An 18,160-nucleotide genomic window follows, 5' to 3' on the forward strand; every position below is an offset into this window, starting at 1 on the left:
GGTGGAGGGAAGGTGTTTTGAGATTTGGTTTTATTTCTCATTACCCTACTCTGGTTGATTGGCAATAAATTAAGTTAATTTTCCCCAAGTCGAGTCTGTTTTGCCTGTGATGGTAATTGGTTGAGTGATCTCTCCCTGTCCTTATCTCGACCCGTGAGCCTTTTGTTATATTTTCTCTCCCCTGTCCAGCTGAGGAGGGGAGAGTGATAGAATGGCTTTGGTGGGCACCTGGCATCCAGCCAAGGTTAACCCACCACATACTGATGGTTGGATTTTTTCTATAGCAAACTGAGGCACTTGCTAACTCATTTATTATGTGCTTTTCCAATATACATTAATGTAATTTCCTTTACAATTTGCACACTCTAAACCTCCTTACTTTTCCTATATGGGAGAATAATAGCAGGAAGGAGAAATACGTGTGTATTATTTAAACTGAGGAAGGGACAGGTGCAAAATTAAGTGACTTCTAGTTGAATAGCACAAAATGTTTACACAAATTCAAATGGAAACCACTAAGATAAATGCTAGGAAGATATTTGCAAGAACTGATGTCATGCAAGGATAATGATACATGAGCTACTATTCTAACACTTTTACTGCAAGGTACAAGGAAGTAGCTACAATACCCTGAGAAAGAATGTAATGTAGATTTGTTAGAGCGTGTCAGGCATTTACGAGGTCACATGGATGTAGGGGACAGGGTAAACAGCTCTGAGGTCTGATGAATAAGAGATATTGGGCAATTATTTTACTTGGTCCCCCTAACATCACACGACTATTGTTAACATTTCTAAATCTGTGTGGCTTTCCTTCATTATAGGAATGTTGTAAGGAAAAGAACTATCCACACTATCCTACTTGTTTTGTATGAATAATAAATTATGTTACCAAGGTTGTTGGTGGTGTGTGCACAGTTTGGGTTTTCAAACATATATTGGAAATGTTCATTCAAATAATTTCAACAAATGTTTCAATAGAGGCTTGCAAGCAGGCATTTTTATTATTAGAGTGACTTTGGGGATTTTTACAAAGTGTACATAAGTGTCATTAGTTCTATCTTTACATTTAAATGACAGGACTTACTTGTCAGCTAGGTTCCATTGACTCACTACACCAAGCCTTAGCTGACAGATTGGAAATATTTTCTAGCTAAACTGCTCTTCAGCAGAAAACTGAATTTTTGATGAATTTTTTCCCCAAAGATTTTCTGTTTTCCATGAAGAAGAACAAACTTTTTTTTCCCCCAAATCATGGAATTCCTCAAAATCAGTAAAGGTTTTCTTTGTGGTTGAAGTTTAATATATTTCAGCTGAAATTAAAGACTTCTTTTCTGAATGGTCCCTTTGCAAAGTGTTGTCTATCAATCAGCAATGACTAAACTACATCTTCTATCATACGTCTTGGCTATGCAAGCACAATACATAATATTCTTTCTTTTCAGAGGAGGAGAGGACATAGTGCCTTCCCAGAGACTTCAGCCAGCTAGGGATCCTGGCAAGTAGAGACAAATAGCATTCTGACTGAAAAGTCTGTGTCAAATGCGACTGTGTTGTACCACCTATCAGGAGCCATAAGATGGTGCAGGTTTCCCTTCACGGGCTCCTGTTCCTCCCTTCACTCATTCGACACAATCTCCAAGTTATCAAACAGTACCAGGTCAACTGAACAACAGAAACCAGAAGCTTTAACTGAGTATAAATACCAGGGTCAAAACTACTGGATGAAAAGAAGCAGGCAAAAATCAATAAATCAATATGTATCTTTAGCAGCTCAAAGGCCACTGACATTAAACTGACCAACTCCTATGATGAGATGACTGCACTGCACTTTGCAAGGTCTTTTTGACATGGTCTCCCACAGTATCCTAATATTGAAATCGGTAAGATATGGACCGGATAAGCAGATAGTCAGTTAGGTGGAAAATTGACAGGATTGCTGGGCTCAAGGGGTTGTGTGATCAGGGATACAAAGTCCAACTGTTGGCTGGTTAATCACTGTGTCCCTCAGGGACAGATACTGAGACCCATACTGTTTAACATCTTTGTTAATGACCTGGACGATAGGAAGTTCACCGTCAGCAAGCCTGCAGATGATACCAAGACAGAGGAGTGGCTGATATGCTGGAGGGCATGCTGAGAGGGACCTGAAATTCTCAACAGGTGGGAGAAACAGGGTAACAGGAACCTCAGATCGTTTAACAAGGACAAGTCCAAAGTCCTGGTATGGAATAACCTCATGCAACACTACAGAGAGGGGGATGAGTGGTTGGAAATTAACTTTGCAGAGAATATTTAAGTGCTGTCTACAACCGCCTCATGGGAAGATATAGAGAAGACAGAGACAGACTCTTCCTGGAAGTGCACAGTGACAGGACAGGACGCAACAGGCACAAGTCGAAACACAGGAATAAGAAACAATTCTTATTGGTAGTCAAGCACTGGAACAGGTTGCCCAAAGAGACTGGAGTCTCCATCCTTGGGAGATATTCAAAACTCAACTGGTCAATATCCTGAGCAATCTGATCTAGTTGGACCCATTTTGAACAGAAGGTTGGACTAGATGACCTCCAGAGGTCCCTTCCAACCTTTATTCTGTGATTCTCTGATTCTATAAATATGGTGTCCTCTTCAGCTGCTGAAGTTATTAATACAACAATTCTATTTTCCTTTGTCAGTCAGCCAAGTTGCAATTTCCATGGTAACAAGGCGAATTCCTTTTTCTCAATTTTCCCTACTTGTTAGATTAATTACCATATTTTAAGAAGGAAGACCTAACTGAAGGTGGAGGACTTCCCGATTACTACAGGATTATCTTTTTTCCCCCATGCTGTTACTCTATCAGATGGGGATTTTGGAAGACAATGTTCAGCAAGTTGTCTGCATAGTGGCTGTTGGTTTCCGTAAAAAACGTGGAGAGACATTTAATCTTCTGCATGTTGCTTAGAGCACAGAAGTAGCCAAAGAAAAGGAAACTACTCTCATCTGCTTTACCAGAGTCTGATTAGCAACCTCTCACATGAGAACAACACAACTTCAGATGAGTTATTCCTGGTTTTCACCATAAGTAGGCATTCCAGTTCATCATAAGAAGGCAATCAAGTTATATTCCTGGGTTTAAAAACCACTAATAAGAACCAACAAATAGTAAAACATTTAAAATGTCTTGCTATGGAGAGGAGCAATTAAGTTTTAGATATCTACTGAAATCTCTTACCCCGTTGCTCTGACTTTGTGTAGCTTAACTGATTTAGAAAGATACCCAGTTTCAGCAGTGTCTGCTGTGCTGTAAAGTGAAGCTTCACTAACTGCTATTTACCTTAATAGTTTTCAGATTGCATCCCACATGGCTACAAAAAGGGAAACATCAGCTATATTTACAATGTCAAGAAAGACAACATTTTTTCCCTTAAGCTTTCATCTTGTTTGCTCCCTTAAAAACACTAAAAAGTAATAGAAAAGAATTTCCTGGGGAAAACTCTGAAACACTTAGATAAAATAGAAGGAAATGACAGTGAAAGAATGACAGGCCTCTGTGTCATGGATGGGGGTGGGAGACTTCAAATTATGAAGCAGAGAGTAAGAAGCAAAGTGTTTCTTCGTAGTCAGTGGCTAAAAAGTCATGACATTATTAATCATTTGTATAGGACAAGAAATGTGCGTGACTGTACTGTGAAAAATAAACAAATAGATGTATCTGTCATGGGCTTACATTTTAAAGAAAGGGGAAAAGTCAAAGGAACAGAGTACTGCACATATATAAGCATCACAGCTTTCAAGTTTTAGAGAATAGTTGAAGGTCAGGATATATAAGGTCAGGAGTGCCTACAGCTGAGAAACACTTTCTGAATAACTTCTGTCAGAAAAAGCTGTTTCAAATCAACCTATTTCTTTCCTGCAAAGCTGTATTGATTTCAATGAAATTTTCTGCAATCAGAAAGGGTTTTCCTTCAGAAAAGATTCAGATTTCATTTTGGAATATATTCTGAAAAAAAATTTATTATTTGATGTTATTAGATGATATTACATAAGTAACATAAGTTGTGCTTGTAAATGTTTCTGGGCACCCGCTAGCTTGTGTTTCTTGCCATCTCTAGCTCTTCATTTGTCTAGTGTAACATGTGACTTAGATTTGGTTTATATTGAAACATTTTGGGGAAAAGTAGTTGGTATTTATGCTACTTACCTTTATCCAGGTAAGTTGGCTGCTCATTAGGAAGCCAGTCTCCTTGCATAGCCAGCAGAGAGATGTAAGCGTATTTGTTTTCTGTGATGTTTATGGATGGTGATTCACAAGAACAGGAAGAATACATTTGGAGGGTGAGAAAATTGCTGCCATCCATTTGCTAAAATGGCATCCTACAAAAGCTTGAGCTCAGAAAGTGGTTTTATAAGACAATGTGTCAAATTACTTTTCAGTGACACAAAAAGGACTTGTTACCCTGAAGAAAGTGTTTCATATCAGTACTGAGAAGACCTCATTGATTTTTAGAATGAAAATAGAATATTTACACTATTGCATTATAAAATAATGTGAAAATATGACAATGGAACCATCCATGAAGGAAAAACATGTAAAAAGATCTTGTAATTTTGAAATCATTTCAGAAAATTCAGAAACTGAAAAACTTGGAAATGTTTTTTTCAGGACCTAGGGTTTCTAATTCTGCAGATATTCATTTAAATTTAAATTAATAATAAAACAAACATCAAACTGCCATTCCCATTAAACTGGATTTCTAAGCTTCAGCCAGCTTTAGGTCCAACCAAGCAGCTTGCTCATGCCACTTTCTCATTGATGACTTAAATGAACTCTCCTATTTGATTCCCAAACCAGACTAGCTAGAGATATGCTAGATGATGTCCCTGCTCATTGCAGGGGGGGTTAGACTAGATGACCTTTAAAGGTCCCTTCCAACCCAAACTATTCTATGATTCTATGCCACCTTCCCAAGCGGCAAAGCATTTACTAAATCACAGTGTTTGTGAGTCACATCTATCAACCACTGCTGCTAAGAGCAAATTTGGCACAGGGATCACATGGTTATACCCTTCTGTTTTGTATATCATCAGCTGGAGTTATTTTTCAGAACAATGCTGAATGCCTATTACATACTGCTTCAAGCATGTCAGTATATATTAATATTACACTGACCAGCCATATTTCATTTTCATGGATGTCATGAAAGGAGTCAGGGAGGTAATATTTATGCTTTAGACATACAAGGTGACCCTCAAGGATGTGAAATCAAATTAATTTTAAAGTAGATTAGGTAAACTGCATTTAATTCCTTTTTGTGTACTGTTTTTCAGAATTAAAATTTATGTAGCTTAATTCAAATTCAAAGGGAATTTAATCAAAACAATTTCAGGCTACCTTAGTACCTAACAATCTAAAGCTGTAGGAATGCTCCACTTTAAATGCACACCTTTATATAAATCAGATTCATCTTCTCAATTCTGATCATGTTGTCATCCTGCCAGTTGAATTCCTGTGTATCCTAACTTGTTTTCTTATAATAAATACAACACTCCTAGTCTGGAGGATGCTGGTAGCTGCCAGGGTTCATAACTTTGATATACTGGTGATCTCAAAACGCAATATAGCTGGCTAGTAGACTTTCATATAACCGTACTGAGAAAATAATTGAATATCCTTTTGTTTAATAACAAATGAAACAGTAGAAACTGCTACCCAATTCACAGACCAGCAAGGTCCTAAGGAAAGCCTGGATTGTACCAGTCAAAAAGCTTTCTCTGAGATATTTTGAAAATGCAGACGATGGGTTCAGACTAGATTGTAAAGGTGCATATGTGTGAGTGAGAGGTGAACCTAACAAAAATGCAGTCAAAAAAATCCATGGCCAACCAAGGAAGTACCAGCAGCACGGTCCTGAAAGAAATCCAAAGAGGGAGAGAAAGTTCTAATTTTGGACAGAATGCTAACTTAAAACAGATTTGATTTTCTGAACAAAGAAACTGTCTCCTGTTGTTTGTCTCTACTGTATTCAAGGAGTCAGAATTCTGTGTACATTCTTTGTAAATAGAGAGCAACACACCCCAAAATCCCAAACTCTCCAGATGTAACTTGTTTTACATGAAGAGTGTTGGCTCAACACAGAATTATATGCCCAGGGTACTCGATATTCAGTTCATAGCTACTGTTTTTCTAAAATCTGCCAGTGTCCAGAGAAGGGCAACCAAGTTGGTAAGGGGCCTGGAGCACAAGTCTTATGAGGAGCAGCTGAGGGAACTGGGGCTGTTTAGTCTGGAGAAAAGGAGGCCGAGGGGAGACATCGCTCTCTACAACTACCTGAAAGGAGGTTGTAGTGAGGTGGGTACTGGTCTCTTCTATCAAGTAACTAGTGATAGGACAAGAGGAAATGGCCTCAAGTTGCGCCAGGGGAGGTTTACATTGTATATCAGGTAAAATTTCTTTACTGAAAGGGTTGTCAGGCATTGGAACAGGCTGCCCAGGGAAGTGGTTGAGTCACCATCCCTGGAGGTATTCAAAAAGCGCGTTGACAAGGCACTTCAGGACATGGGTTAGTGGCCATGGTGGCGTTGGGTTGACGGTTGGACTCGATGATCTTCAAGGTCTTTTCCAACCTAAACGATTCTATGATTCTATGATTCTTTTTCCTTCTGATTCTCTCCCCCATCCCACTGGGTGGGGGGAAGTGAGTGAGCAGCTGCCTGGTGCTTAGTTGCTGGCTGGGGTTAAACCATGACACTACCTCAGTGAACCGTGTAACCTGTGGTAACCCTATACATCAATTCAGGGAAGAAGGAGAGCCCTCCTGTTGAGTCACGAGGTTCAGAGCCGACCCCCTTGCTTTCTAGACTCCTTCTCAGAGAAGAGGTCTAGGGTCAGCTGGATCCACTCTTAGTCCCAGACTTGGTCAACAGTTTTATGTCTTAAAGGGATGAGGTATAGGGATTGTGGAAAAGGAAAAAGAAAGAGAGAACAAGACAGAGAGAGAAGAGAAAGATTTCACCAGTCCTGGGTCCAGTGTTGGTTCAGTCAGTCGAGGAGTCCAGTCAGCGGAGGGGTCCAGTTCCGGTGGGCTTGCGCCCCTGGGGCTTCAGTTTGTGTCCTTTTATCATCCTTGCCCCTCCTTCGGATGGGCACTCGAACTCATTAGGCTAACTAGGTGTCATGAGCAGTTTGTGAGCCTTTGGGACTTGGGGGCCGTTTGGGGAGTAACTTCCCCGTCCCTGCAGATGTGATCTTTTGGCACGCATGGTGAGCTGCCCTGCTCAGCATATCATAACAGCACATCAGAACACAGACCTGTTTACCCTCCAGCACGCCCGCCCTCCCTGTCCTGTTTCTGCCCTCCCTGTCCTGTTGCTGAAGGGTGCTGATCGGCTTCTTTTCACCTGTGGTTCCTTGTTATGCAGAGGTTATGCAGTTCGCCTTTAAGCAGAACTTGCCCCACCACAATGTTTGAGACATTAACTCTTTCAGTCTCTCACAGGAGCGTAAACCAGTCCCACAGCTACACTCATGATACAATGGTGTAACAAACAGTGATAATGAGTAAAAATTATGAGAGTGTGAGGGTATGAGGGGTCACAGAACATCCTTGTTTCAGTTAGAATCTAATATATAAGCTTCCCATTGCTTTCCTCCTCCTACTCCAAACCAAACCTGTCCTTCCCCTTCAGATAATTAGCTAAGGAGAGACTTATACAAACACATGGCTTGTATTGGTGCCTTGGTGTTTTTAGGTGGGACAAATAATTCTTCTAACTTACTGTTTTCCTGGAAGAATATTGTGCATCAGCTCAAGTGATCAGACTAATGAAACCCATTGCAGGCTGGTGTAGCCTTTTTTTTTATAGGATGAAGACTTTCCATGAGGACAGAAAGGGAGAGGAGGAAAGTGATCTCACATAATGAGTTTAACCCTCAGATGACGAAGCCCTTTCTAATAGGTTAGCATTCTTGACGGCAAGATGAATGTAATCAGACTCTGCAGTGGCATCTTGAATTATGATTTAGATTGCCACCTCCAGTGACCCATTTTATTTACCAATGATTTCCAGATCACACATTTGCACCTGAATATGGGGTAAGTGCTGCTATTAGAGCTGTAATAGCAATTGCAAGAACTGCTTTCTGTCTTTCCAGGTTTTGCCATGGGTAATTATGTTTTTTGCTGCTGGGTAGCACAATGAAGCTGAAATACAGCCTTGGGTCAAGACCCATATCTTTACAGGGTCAAATTATTCTTTATCTAACTCAGTATCTTTGACTGCCTGCACTGCTGCTCAGGCAGAAGAAGAAGGAAGTTTGCATGTCAGGAAGATTGCTTCCTATTGCAGCATGAATAACCCAACTGGTAGCAAGTTGGCTATGTGCCATTCAAAATTGAACAGCCAAGTCAAACTGGGTCAGAGTCGCGCTTTACTGGGGTAATGCTGTCTAGTCAGACGCTGGCGCAGGAGCATTTTCAGATCAGTCTGCTCAGCCATGGGAGGAGGAAGAGAGAGCAAAGGAAGTTTGGCTGTCAGAAACCTTGTTTTATCTTCTACTGTAAATAACCAACTGGCAGCTGGTCAGGCATTCAAAGTTGAAAGGTCTAGTGACGCCTATTTTAGGTGCATCTCTTCCTCAGTTAATGGGCTGAAAGCATAAGCATCAGGCAGCAGCCTGAACTGATAGCTAAAGCCACTTTCCATTTCAGCTATGTGGTGGACTATGTTGATCTGTAAGTTCTGCATGTATTCCTTACCTATGGGCACATAGGTCAAGTTGATATTGTCATTGCCAGTGGATGAGGCAACTGCTGTTCTTGCTGTCAGGCCCAATCTGCTGCCCGTTAAAGACAGGGAACAGACCTGGGCTGCTGTTTATGCATGCCGAACTGTCTCCATGAAGTCCTTTTTACTCTCATATGTGTTACAATTGGTTTCTATTAAAGTGAAAGTAAATTCTGAAAAACTTTCCTGTGGATCATGGTTTTAAAATTTACCCTTTTAAAAACAACATCCCTGAGATGGCTAAAGACAAGAGAATTAAAACTTTAATTTAGAGGTGGAAAGTGCAATCGCATCCACCATAAATATGAACCTACTATTATTTTCTTGCACAGTGAAACTTAACATGTGCTTCAGCTGCACGGTTAGGGCAGCATGCAGTTTTGCTCTATATTTTTGTTTGGCTTTATAGTCTGACTTACTTACATAACTACATACTGCTTACGGCCTGAAGAGAGGATGTTGCAGTTGCATCTGTCTAGAAGAAAGAAGAATAAACAAGCAGAGGAAGAAAGGGCAGAAGGAAAAAAGATTGCTGGAAAAGGCATAGAGCACAATATGATGGCACTTTTGAGGCAAGTGATGCTATTCCTCCTCTCACAAAGGAGAGCTCCGTAATAACAAAATGTATATCCTAACAGGAGATTATTCAAGTTGCAAAGTCAAACACCCAAAGGTTAGCAAAAAAAAAAGTAAAGATGGTGTGGTGAGGTGGGTTCTCACCAGGAGAGGAATGGGTTCAAGCACCTCTATCAGCATGGAAACCAAGCGCCCACATGAGTTTACCCACCCAGTGAGATTTGTCAGTGGGAGCAGCGAGGTGGAGAGAGGCAGTCAGGTGGTCTGCAGAGAAGAAATACTGTTTCTCCAGTGCTTGGAGGAAAAACTGAGGTTTTGATATGTAACTTTGCTTTAAAAGTGTTGGAAACCTGTAATGAAAAATGAGAAGAGAAGCGTAAAGACTGGCTATCCTTGTCAGAGTGGTTTGTAGAGGTGCTATGAGAAGGGCTTCTACCCTGCAGTGGTGAAGGACCTCAGAAAATGGAGGTAGGGCTAAGTGCAGGGAGAAGCTAGAAGTGAAAGACAGAACTGTGTCAGTTTATGACTGCATTTTTCTCCCCTGATCAGCTCTGGAGCTGGTATTCAACAGAGCTGGCTGGTCCTGTGTGCTGGTTTTGGCTGGAGTAGAGTTAATTTCCTTCATAGTAGCTAGTATGGGGCTATGTTTTGGATTTGTGCTGAAAACAGTGTTGATAACACACTGATGTTTTAGTTACTGCTGAGCAATGCCTACACAGCGTCAAGGCCTTTTCTGCTTCTCACACTGCCTGACCAGCAAGTAGGCTGGGGGTGCACAAGAAGTTGGGAGGGGACAGACACAGCTGGGACAGCTGACCCCAACTGACCAAAGGGATATTCCAGACCATATGACATCATGCTCAGCATATAAAGCTGTGGGGAAAAAAAGGAAGGGGGGGATGTTTGGAGTGATGGTGTTCGTCTTCCCAAGTCACTGTTACATGTGATGGAGCCCTGCTTTCCTGGAGATGGCTGAACACCTGCCTGCCGATGGGAAGTAGTGAATTAATTCCTTGTTTTGCTTTGCTTGTATGCGTGGCTTTTGCTTTCCCTATTAAACTGTCTTTATCTCAACCCACGAGTTTTCCCACTTGTACACTTCCAATTCTCTTCCCCATCCCACCAGGGAGGAGTGAGTGAGCAGCTGTGTGGTGCTTACTTGCTGGCTGGAGTTAAACCACGACATCCTGAGAGTATTTGTGCTCTCCTGAAAGGTGCATTTCTTAAAATAATTCCTGCCAATGCACAGAGCAGGTTGAAATGACACCCTCTCTCTTGCATCCACCCAGACTGAGCTTTATGGAAGAAAGAACAATTGGTTACTCGCAATAGCGGTGACACACAGACATAGTGTAGTCCCTTTTTGTACACCTTTTGCATCCCTTTCTCCCACCAGTGGGAGGCTGACCCCAGTGCCCCAGCCCTGCCACGGGCCACCCTGGAAGCTGTGGTGTGGATGCTTTGGCCCTGGGAGGCGTTGAGTCCGTGCGGAGCTCATCGCCCTCTAACACAGCGAGGAAAAGCCTCACATCTCTGAAAAACTGATTGCAATGACTTGCACCCCAAGACCAACCTGGAAAGCTTTTGCTCAGTAACCAGTTTGCAAAATGCACCACTCAGAAGGTATCGGCCAAGGAGACACCTTGGGTGGAGAGGACAGGGCTGCAGAGAGAGAGAGGTGTGGTGATGTGTAGAGGAGACCCTCCCTTTGAACATCCAGCCCAGCACTGGCAGTCGGGGTGCTAAGAGGAGCTGTGCTTCAGTACCAACCACTTCTGAGGCAGATCGAACTCCTTCATATGCTGCCAATATCTCTTTTTCAGTTGGAGTATAGCGAGCTTCGGATCCTCGATATCCTCGACTCCAAAACCCCAGGGGTCGGCCTCGGGTCTCCCCAGGTGCTTTCTGCCAGAGGCTCCAGGTAGGACCATTCTCCCCAGCTGCAGCATAGAGCACATTTTTAACATCTTGTCCTGTCCGGACTGGTCCAAGGGCTACTGTGTGAACAATCTCCCGTTTAATTTGTTCAAAGGCTTGTTGTTGCTCAGGGCCCCATTTAAAATCATTCTTCTTTCAGGTCACTTGATAGAGAGGACTTACAATGTGACTGTAATTTGGAATATGCATTCTCCAAAACCCCACGACACCTAAGAAGGCCTGTGTTTCCTTTTTATTAGTTGGTGGAGACATAGCTGCTATTTTGTTAATCACATCCATTGGGATCTGACGACGTCCATCTTGCCATTTTATTCCTAAAAACTGGATCTCCCGTGCAGGTCCCTTGACCTTACTTTCTTTTATGGCAAAACCGGCTTTCAGAAGGATTTGGATTATTTTCTTCCCTTTCTCAAACACTTCTTCTGCCATGTTGCCCCATACGATGATGTCATCAATGTATTGCAGGTGTTCCGGAGCTTCACCTTTTTCCAGTGCAGTCTGGATTAGTCCATGGCAAATGGTGGGGCTGTGTTTCCACCCCTGGGGCAATCGTTTCCAAGTGTACTGGACACCCCTCCAAGTAAAGGCAAATTTTGGACGACACTCTGCTGCCAGAGGGATTGAGAAAAACGCATTAGCAATGTCAATTGTAGCATACCACTTGGCTGCCTTTGACTCTAGTTCGTATTGAAGTTCTAGCATATCTGGAACGGCAGCACTCAGCGGTGGCGTAACTTCATTCAGGCCGCGATAGTCAACTGTTAGTCTCCACTCTCCATTAGACTTTCGCACTGCCCATATGGGACTATTAAAGGGTGAGCGAGTCTTGCTGATCACTCCTTGGGTCTCCAGTTGGCGAATCAACTTGTGGATGGGAATCAGAGAGTCTCGGTTGGTGCGATATTGCCGCCAGTGCACCGTCGTGGTAGCAATTGGCACTTGTTGTTCTTCAACCCTCAGCAACCCCACAATCGAAGGGTCTTGAGAGAGACCAGGCAGGGTAGACAGCTGTTCCGTGCCCTCCATCTCCAAGGCAGCTATACCAAAAGCCCATTGATACCCCTTCGGGTCCTTAAAATACCCTCTCCTGAGGTAGTCTATGCCAAGGATGCATGGAGCCTCTGGACCAGTCACAATGGGGTGTTTCTGCCATTCATTCCCAGTTAGGCTTACTTCAGCTTTCAATACAGTTAACTCTTGGGATCCCCCTGTCACACCAGAAATACAAATGGGTTCTGCCCCTTTATAACTTGATGGCATTATAGTGCACTGTGCGCCGGTGTCTACTAGAGCCTTATACTCCTGTGGGTCTAACATGCCAGGCCATCGAATCCACACAGTCCAATAGACCCGGTTATCCCTTTCCTCCACCTGGCTGGAGGCAGGGCCCCTCTCATTCTGGTCAGAGTATCCAGTATTCACTTCTCGTAAAATTGGCTCAGAAGTCCCTTCAAGAGGATCAGAAATAAGATCAGCCCTTCTACTCTGTTTGGAAACTGGAGCGGCATTTTTCCTGGAAGAATCCCCTTTTGTGGTGGTTTTTCCTCGCAGCTCACGTACCCGTGCTTCTAGGACCGAGGTAGGTTTTCCATCCCATTTCCTCATGTCCTCTCCATGATCACATAAGTAAAACCACAGGGCACCTCGTGGTGTGTACCTTCTATATTGTCTCTCTTGGGCAGAGGAACGCTCACTCCTAATAGCTGAGACATTGGTCCTTACAGGTGGGGAGTATGACATATCCTCTTTCAATTGCTGGAAAGCCCGGGACAGCTTCTCCACAGCCGAAATGCAGGCTTGTAGGGAGGAGGAGAGATTTTCCTCGTATTGCCGGAGTTGGCGAGCCACTTCATCCACTGTTGGTGCCTCTTCGTCTTTCCAGGTCATTATTGCCAGTGAGTTGGCATAGGACGATGGTGCGCTCCGTACAAACTTCCGCCACATGGGTCGTTTGCACTGGACTTCGTCTGGATCTTTGGGTAATTGTGGGTTTTTCCGGGTCATGATGAATTGTCTCTAGCACAGCTAATTCCCTCAGATATTGGATACCTTTTTCCATGGTTGTCCACTTGCTTGATTGACATATAACATCTTCCTTAAAGGGGTACCTTTCCTTCACACTTGACAGGAGTCGCCTCCAGAGGCTGATGGCTTGTGTCCCTCTTCCAATTGCCTTGTCAATGCCACCTTCCCTGGCAAGCAATCCCAGCTGCTTGGCTTCCCTACCTTCTAATTCCAGGTTATTAGCCCCATTGTCCCAGCATTGGAGGAGCCAGGTGATAATATGCTCACCTATACGGTGGCCAAAATCTTTTCGCATATCCCGCAGCTCACTCAAGGATAGGGACCGGGTTATTACCTCTGGTTCTGCCTCTTCCTCCTGTTCCCGTGATGACCCTGGTTCGCCTTCATCCTTCGCTAAGCGAACTGATTTTTTTGTATATTTCTTTTTATGTACGGGGGCAACTGATACTGGTGCAGGTTGGTCTGCTGGTTCAGTTGCAGTACCACTTGCCGGGTCTTGGATAACCGCAGTGCCCGTTGCCGAGGTTTGGGTAGCTGCCGTGCTCATTGCCGAGGCTGGAGGGGCTGCAGTGCCTGTCGCTGAGGTTTTGGTAGCCACAGTGCTCGTCGCCGGGGCTGGAGGGGCCGCAGTGCCCATTGCCGAGGTTTGAGTGACCGCAGTGCTCATCGTTTTGTTGTTAGGTCCAGAGACCTTCTTTTCCCCTTGAGGGTACTGAGTGGTGTCGAACAGGGCTCGATAGGCATGGGCCAGGCCCCAGCACGTTGCAGTAATTTGTATCTCTCTGGAGCTGCCGGGGTGACAGCATACCTTTTCCAAATATTTTACTAGTTCTTCTGGATTCTGCACTTGTTCAGGGGTGAATTTCCAAAACATTGGAGGTGCCCACTGTTCTAGGTACTTGCCCATACTACCCCACACACCCTGCCACTCATAATTATCCAGCCTTGGGGCAGATCTCTGGGTGATTTTCTTAAATAGTTGTTTAACCTTAAATGAGAGCTGAACCACATTCAGAAGCATGCTAATTCCTAGCAGTAGGGCTAGGACTGTGCTGGTCCCAACATCCCAAGAGTATTCAAATTTTTCAAAATTCTCAAACACCATTGTAACTGGACGGAAGGAGAAAGGAGAGGGGAAGAAAGGTATCCCACCCATAGACTGGTTTTCCAAGGAGGAAAGGTAAATGGTATAATTATTAATAGTTTCCCACACATGGCTCCCACAGTATAAAGGTGACAATGCTGAGTGCAAGTACTAGATTAATCCTACAGCCGACAAGTTTATCATACCATAAACCAATGTTATACAATACATCAAAGCGAAAACCTTAATCCACCTCCCACGGATGATAAGCAGCAGAAGAGGGACTACATACAGCAAGCGAGGTGATACATAACAGAACTTTAAAAACCAGAGCAACAACTCTAAGAACACATAAATCAACATAATGACCAGCGACTATTAGACCGATATAATGAATGCTTGTAACAAATTTGTTTTAACAAGCACTGGTCAGGTTTGTCGTTATCTCAAACCTTCGGGCTCCACGTTGGGCGCCAAAAAGGACTGTCGTGGTTTAACCCCAGCCAGCAACTAAACACCACGCAGCCGCTCACTCACTCCCCCCCCACCCAGTGGGATGGGGAAGAAAATCGGGAAAAGAAGTAAAACCCGTGGGTTGAGATAAGAACAGTTTAATAGAACAGAAAAGAAGAAACTAATAATGATAATGATAACACTAATAAAATGACAACAGCAATAATGAAAGGATTGGAATGTACAAATGCTGCGCAGTGCAGTTGCTCACCACCCGCCGACCGACAACCAGCCAGTCCCCCGAGCGGCAATTCCCCGCCCCCTCTTCCCAGTTCCTATACTAGATGCGACGTCACATGGTATGGAATACCCCGTTGGCCACTTTGGGTCAGGTGCCCTGGCTGTGTCCTGTGCCAACTTCTTGTGCCCCTCCAGCTTTCTCGCTGGCTGGGCATGAGAAGCTGAAAAATCCTTGACTTTAGTCTAAACACTACATAGCAACAACTGAAAACATCAGTGTTATCAACATTCTTCGCATACTGAACTCAAAACATAGCACTGTACCAGCTACTAGGAAGACAGTTAACTCTATCCCAGCTGAAACCAGGACAATATACAATACAACAAAAAAACTACAGAGTAAGGCTTGAAAAACTCCATATTTAATGAAATGTTTTCGGAGAGTTTTCAGGTTTGAACAGTGTAGGTTCGCTTTCTATTTGCTGGGCAACTAGGCCTCGTCTTCACGTTAGCATCATAAAGAAGATCTGAAATGAAAGAAATTTTAGGGATGTTTAATAAACAGATTGGAAGGTGTTTAATATTGGTAAGATGACCTATTTTTTTATCAACCTAGATCTCCAAAATGGTTATGCTGTCTTCCCCTCCCCCCAACTTTTTTTGTATGACTCATGGCAATGCGGGTTGAGATTTTAAGGTCAAAAGTTGAAGACATTTGAAAACACAGAATTAAAATGGGGAAAATCTTCTGATGTAAAAACAAATGTTCCTCTCCTTTTGATAATACTGTAATTGAGGTGCTTGAGCTGCAGAAAAGAGAAGGCGACAGATTATTTTTGGCAAAGGGAGCTTTAACTGTGCATTTGCAAATCCACATTTGCACAAAAAGAATAAGTCTAGATTTGCTGACTGTGCTGCTTTATGAAGTTGTTGTTTTGGGATGAAATGAACTGGCTAAGACCACCCTTCATATCTTGATTGGCAGGATTTTTTGGTTGCTGTCAATCCAAAGGGATTTTTTCATGTGTCTGAAAAAACTCATGTATGGAAATAGCTGCATTGTAAATATACTCTGGCTGACTAGACTGTTAATTCATGGGATATAAACATATAAAGATAAAAGGGAGATTAACAATCTTTGTCCACCATGAGTGAATCTATATGTTCCCACTGCCTGCTATTACTCACATATTCAGTCCGTAATCTGAAAAAAAGTGCAAACCCCAAAACACTAAAATACTTTTCTAAAATTCATCTAAAAATATTTAAATTGCATGTTGCTTAGAAGTGAGGATTAATGTGCTGTACTCATGGTACTGGCTCTTGGAAATGATACTAAGTGGACCTGGGTCTGTCATTCTGTCTGCTTGTCTATCATACAGGGTATTCTTTTTTCTTTCAAGCATTTCATAAGAAAAGGATGGAAATGTCAGTGCAGCAGTGGTCTCGGAGTAGATCATCCTGAACACTTAGGGTCCCCTTTAGAAAGCTGATCAGTGGTCTGTGCACTAGGCTCCCAAAGAGTTAATCAGAGAAAGTAAAATGGAAAAAGAGGAAATATTTTTTTAAATACAAAATAAAAAAGCAGAAACATAGGAAAATATAATTTTCTAGTTTGCTACATCCGTCAAAAATGCATGCAAGTAATCACTTGCACTTACTCTCCTCAGGATGCATGATAAGATCTACACAAAAATTGGTTCTATATGGAAGCCTAAAAATGCAGAACCAAAGCCTTGGAAAAATAAACTTGGAAGTATGTGATTGTAAGAAACAGAGGAAGCAGGTCAAACCATCTGCAAGTTTATTAGACTCCCACAATGAGACTACTGGGGAAATGGAAATGAAAAAGTCCTATATTATTCAACAGAGTACAAGTAGTTGGGTGGGTTCATGCTGCACAGGAGTTGGATCTGCTAATACAATTCAGATAGAAGGACTACTGACCTCACTGCTGAAATCAGGCATGTGAGTAAATGTCTTCATCAGGTGTTCATTAGTAAAATGAGTGCAGCCATTTAAAATATATTTGTCCTACAGCTGCTTGTTAAAGAAGAGTGGGTGGAATAGGCTGCATGAGCATGCCTCATCCCCTTCAGAGTGAAATTAGGCAGGTTTGCTTAACCTGAGGATGATATAATTAAAATGGACTAACTTCACTGGAGTGGGTGATGCTTGCACAATCTATTGTCATGATCCATTCTGCTGGTTGGCTGTGGGGTGGCTGCCTCCCACAGAGTGATGGTAACAAGCATGTATGAGCTACTGTTTAGGGTAAGCAACTGTACTGGGTTTGCGTGGCAAGGTTTTGGTAGCAGCAGGGGGCTACAGGGGTGGCTTCTGTGAGAAGCTACTAGAACCTTCCCCTATGTCCGATAGACCCAATGCCAGCCGACTCCAAGACAGACCCACCACTATCCAAAGCTGAGCCCATCAGCGACGGTGGTAGCGCCTCTGTGATAACATATTTAAGAAGGTGGTGGTGTGAGAGACTGAAAGAGTTAATGTCTCAAACATTGCAGTGGGGCACCTTCTGCATAACAACAAACTCTGCGTAACAACAAACCCTGCAGAGCAATGAACCACAGATGAAAAGAAGCGGAACAGCACAGATCAGCACAGGACATCAGCAACAGGACAGGGAGGGCGTGCCGGAGGATGTGCAGCACCGTGTTCAGATATGCTGAGAGGGGCAGCTCACCATGTATGGCCAAAGATCAAACAATGGTCATGTCTGCAGGGAGGGAGAAGTTACTCCCCAAATGACCCCCAAGCCCACCGACCCATTTCCTGAAGGTTCTGAAAGCACAAACTGCTCATGACACCTAGTTAGCCTAATGAGTTTGAGTGCCCATCCGAAGGAGGGGCAAGGAGATGATAAAAGGGCACAAACTGAAGCCCCAAGCGTGCGCGCCCACCGGAACTGAATCTTTAGACTGACTGGACCAATGCTGGACCCAGGACCAGTGAAATCTTTCTCTCTCTGTCTCGCTCGCTCTTTCTCTCTCCTTTTTCATAATCCTTACACCTCATCCCTTTAAGACATAAACCCGTTGACCAAGTCTGGGACTAGGAG

The sequence above is a fragment of the Harpia harpyja genome, chromosome W (genome assembly GCF_026419915.1).
Source record: "Harpia harpyja isolate bHarHar1 chromosome W, bHarHar1 primary haplotype, whole genome shotgun sequence".
NCBI classification, from domain to species: Eukaryota; Metazoa; Chordata; class Aves; order Accipitriformes; family Accipitridae; genus Harpia; species Harpia harpyja.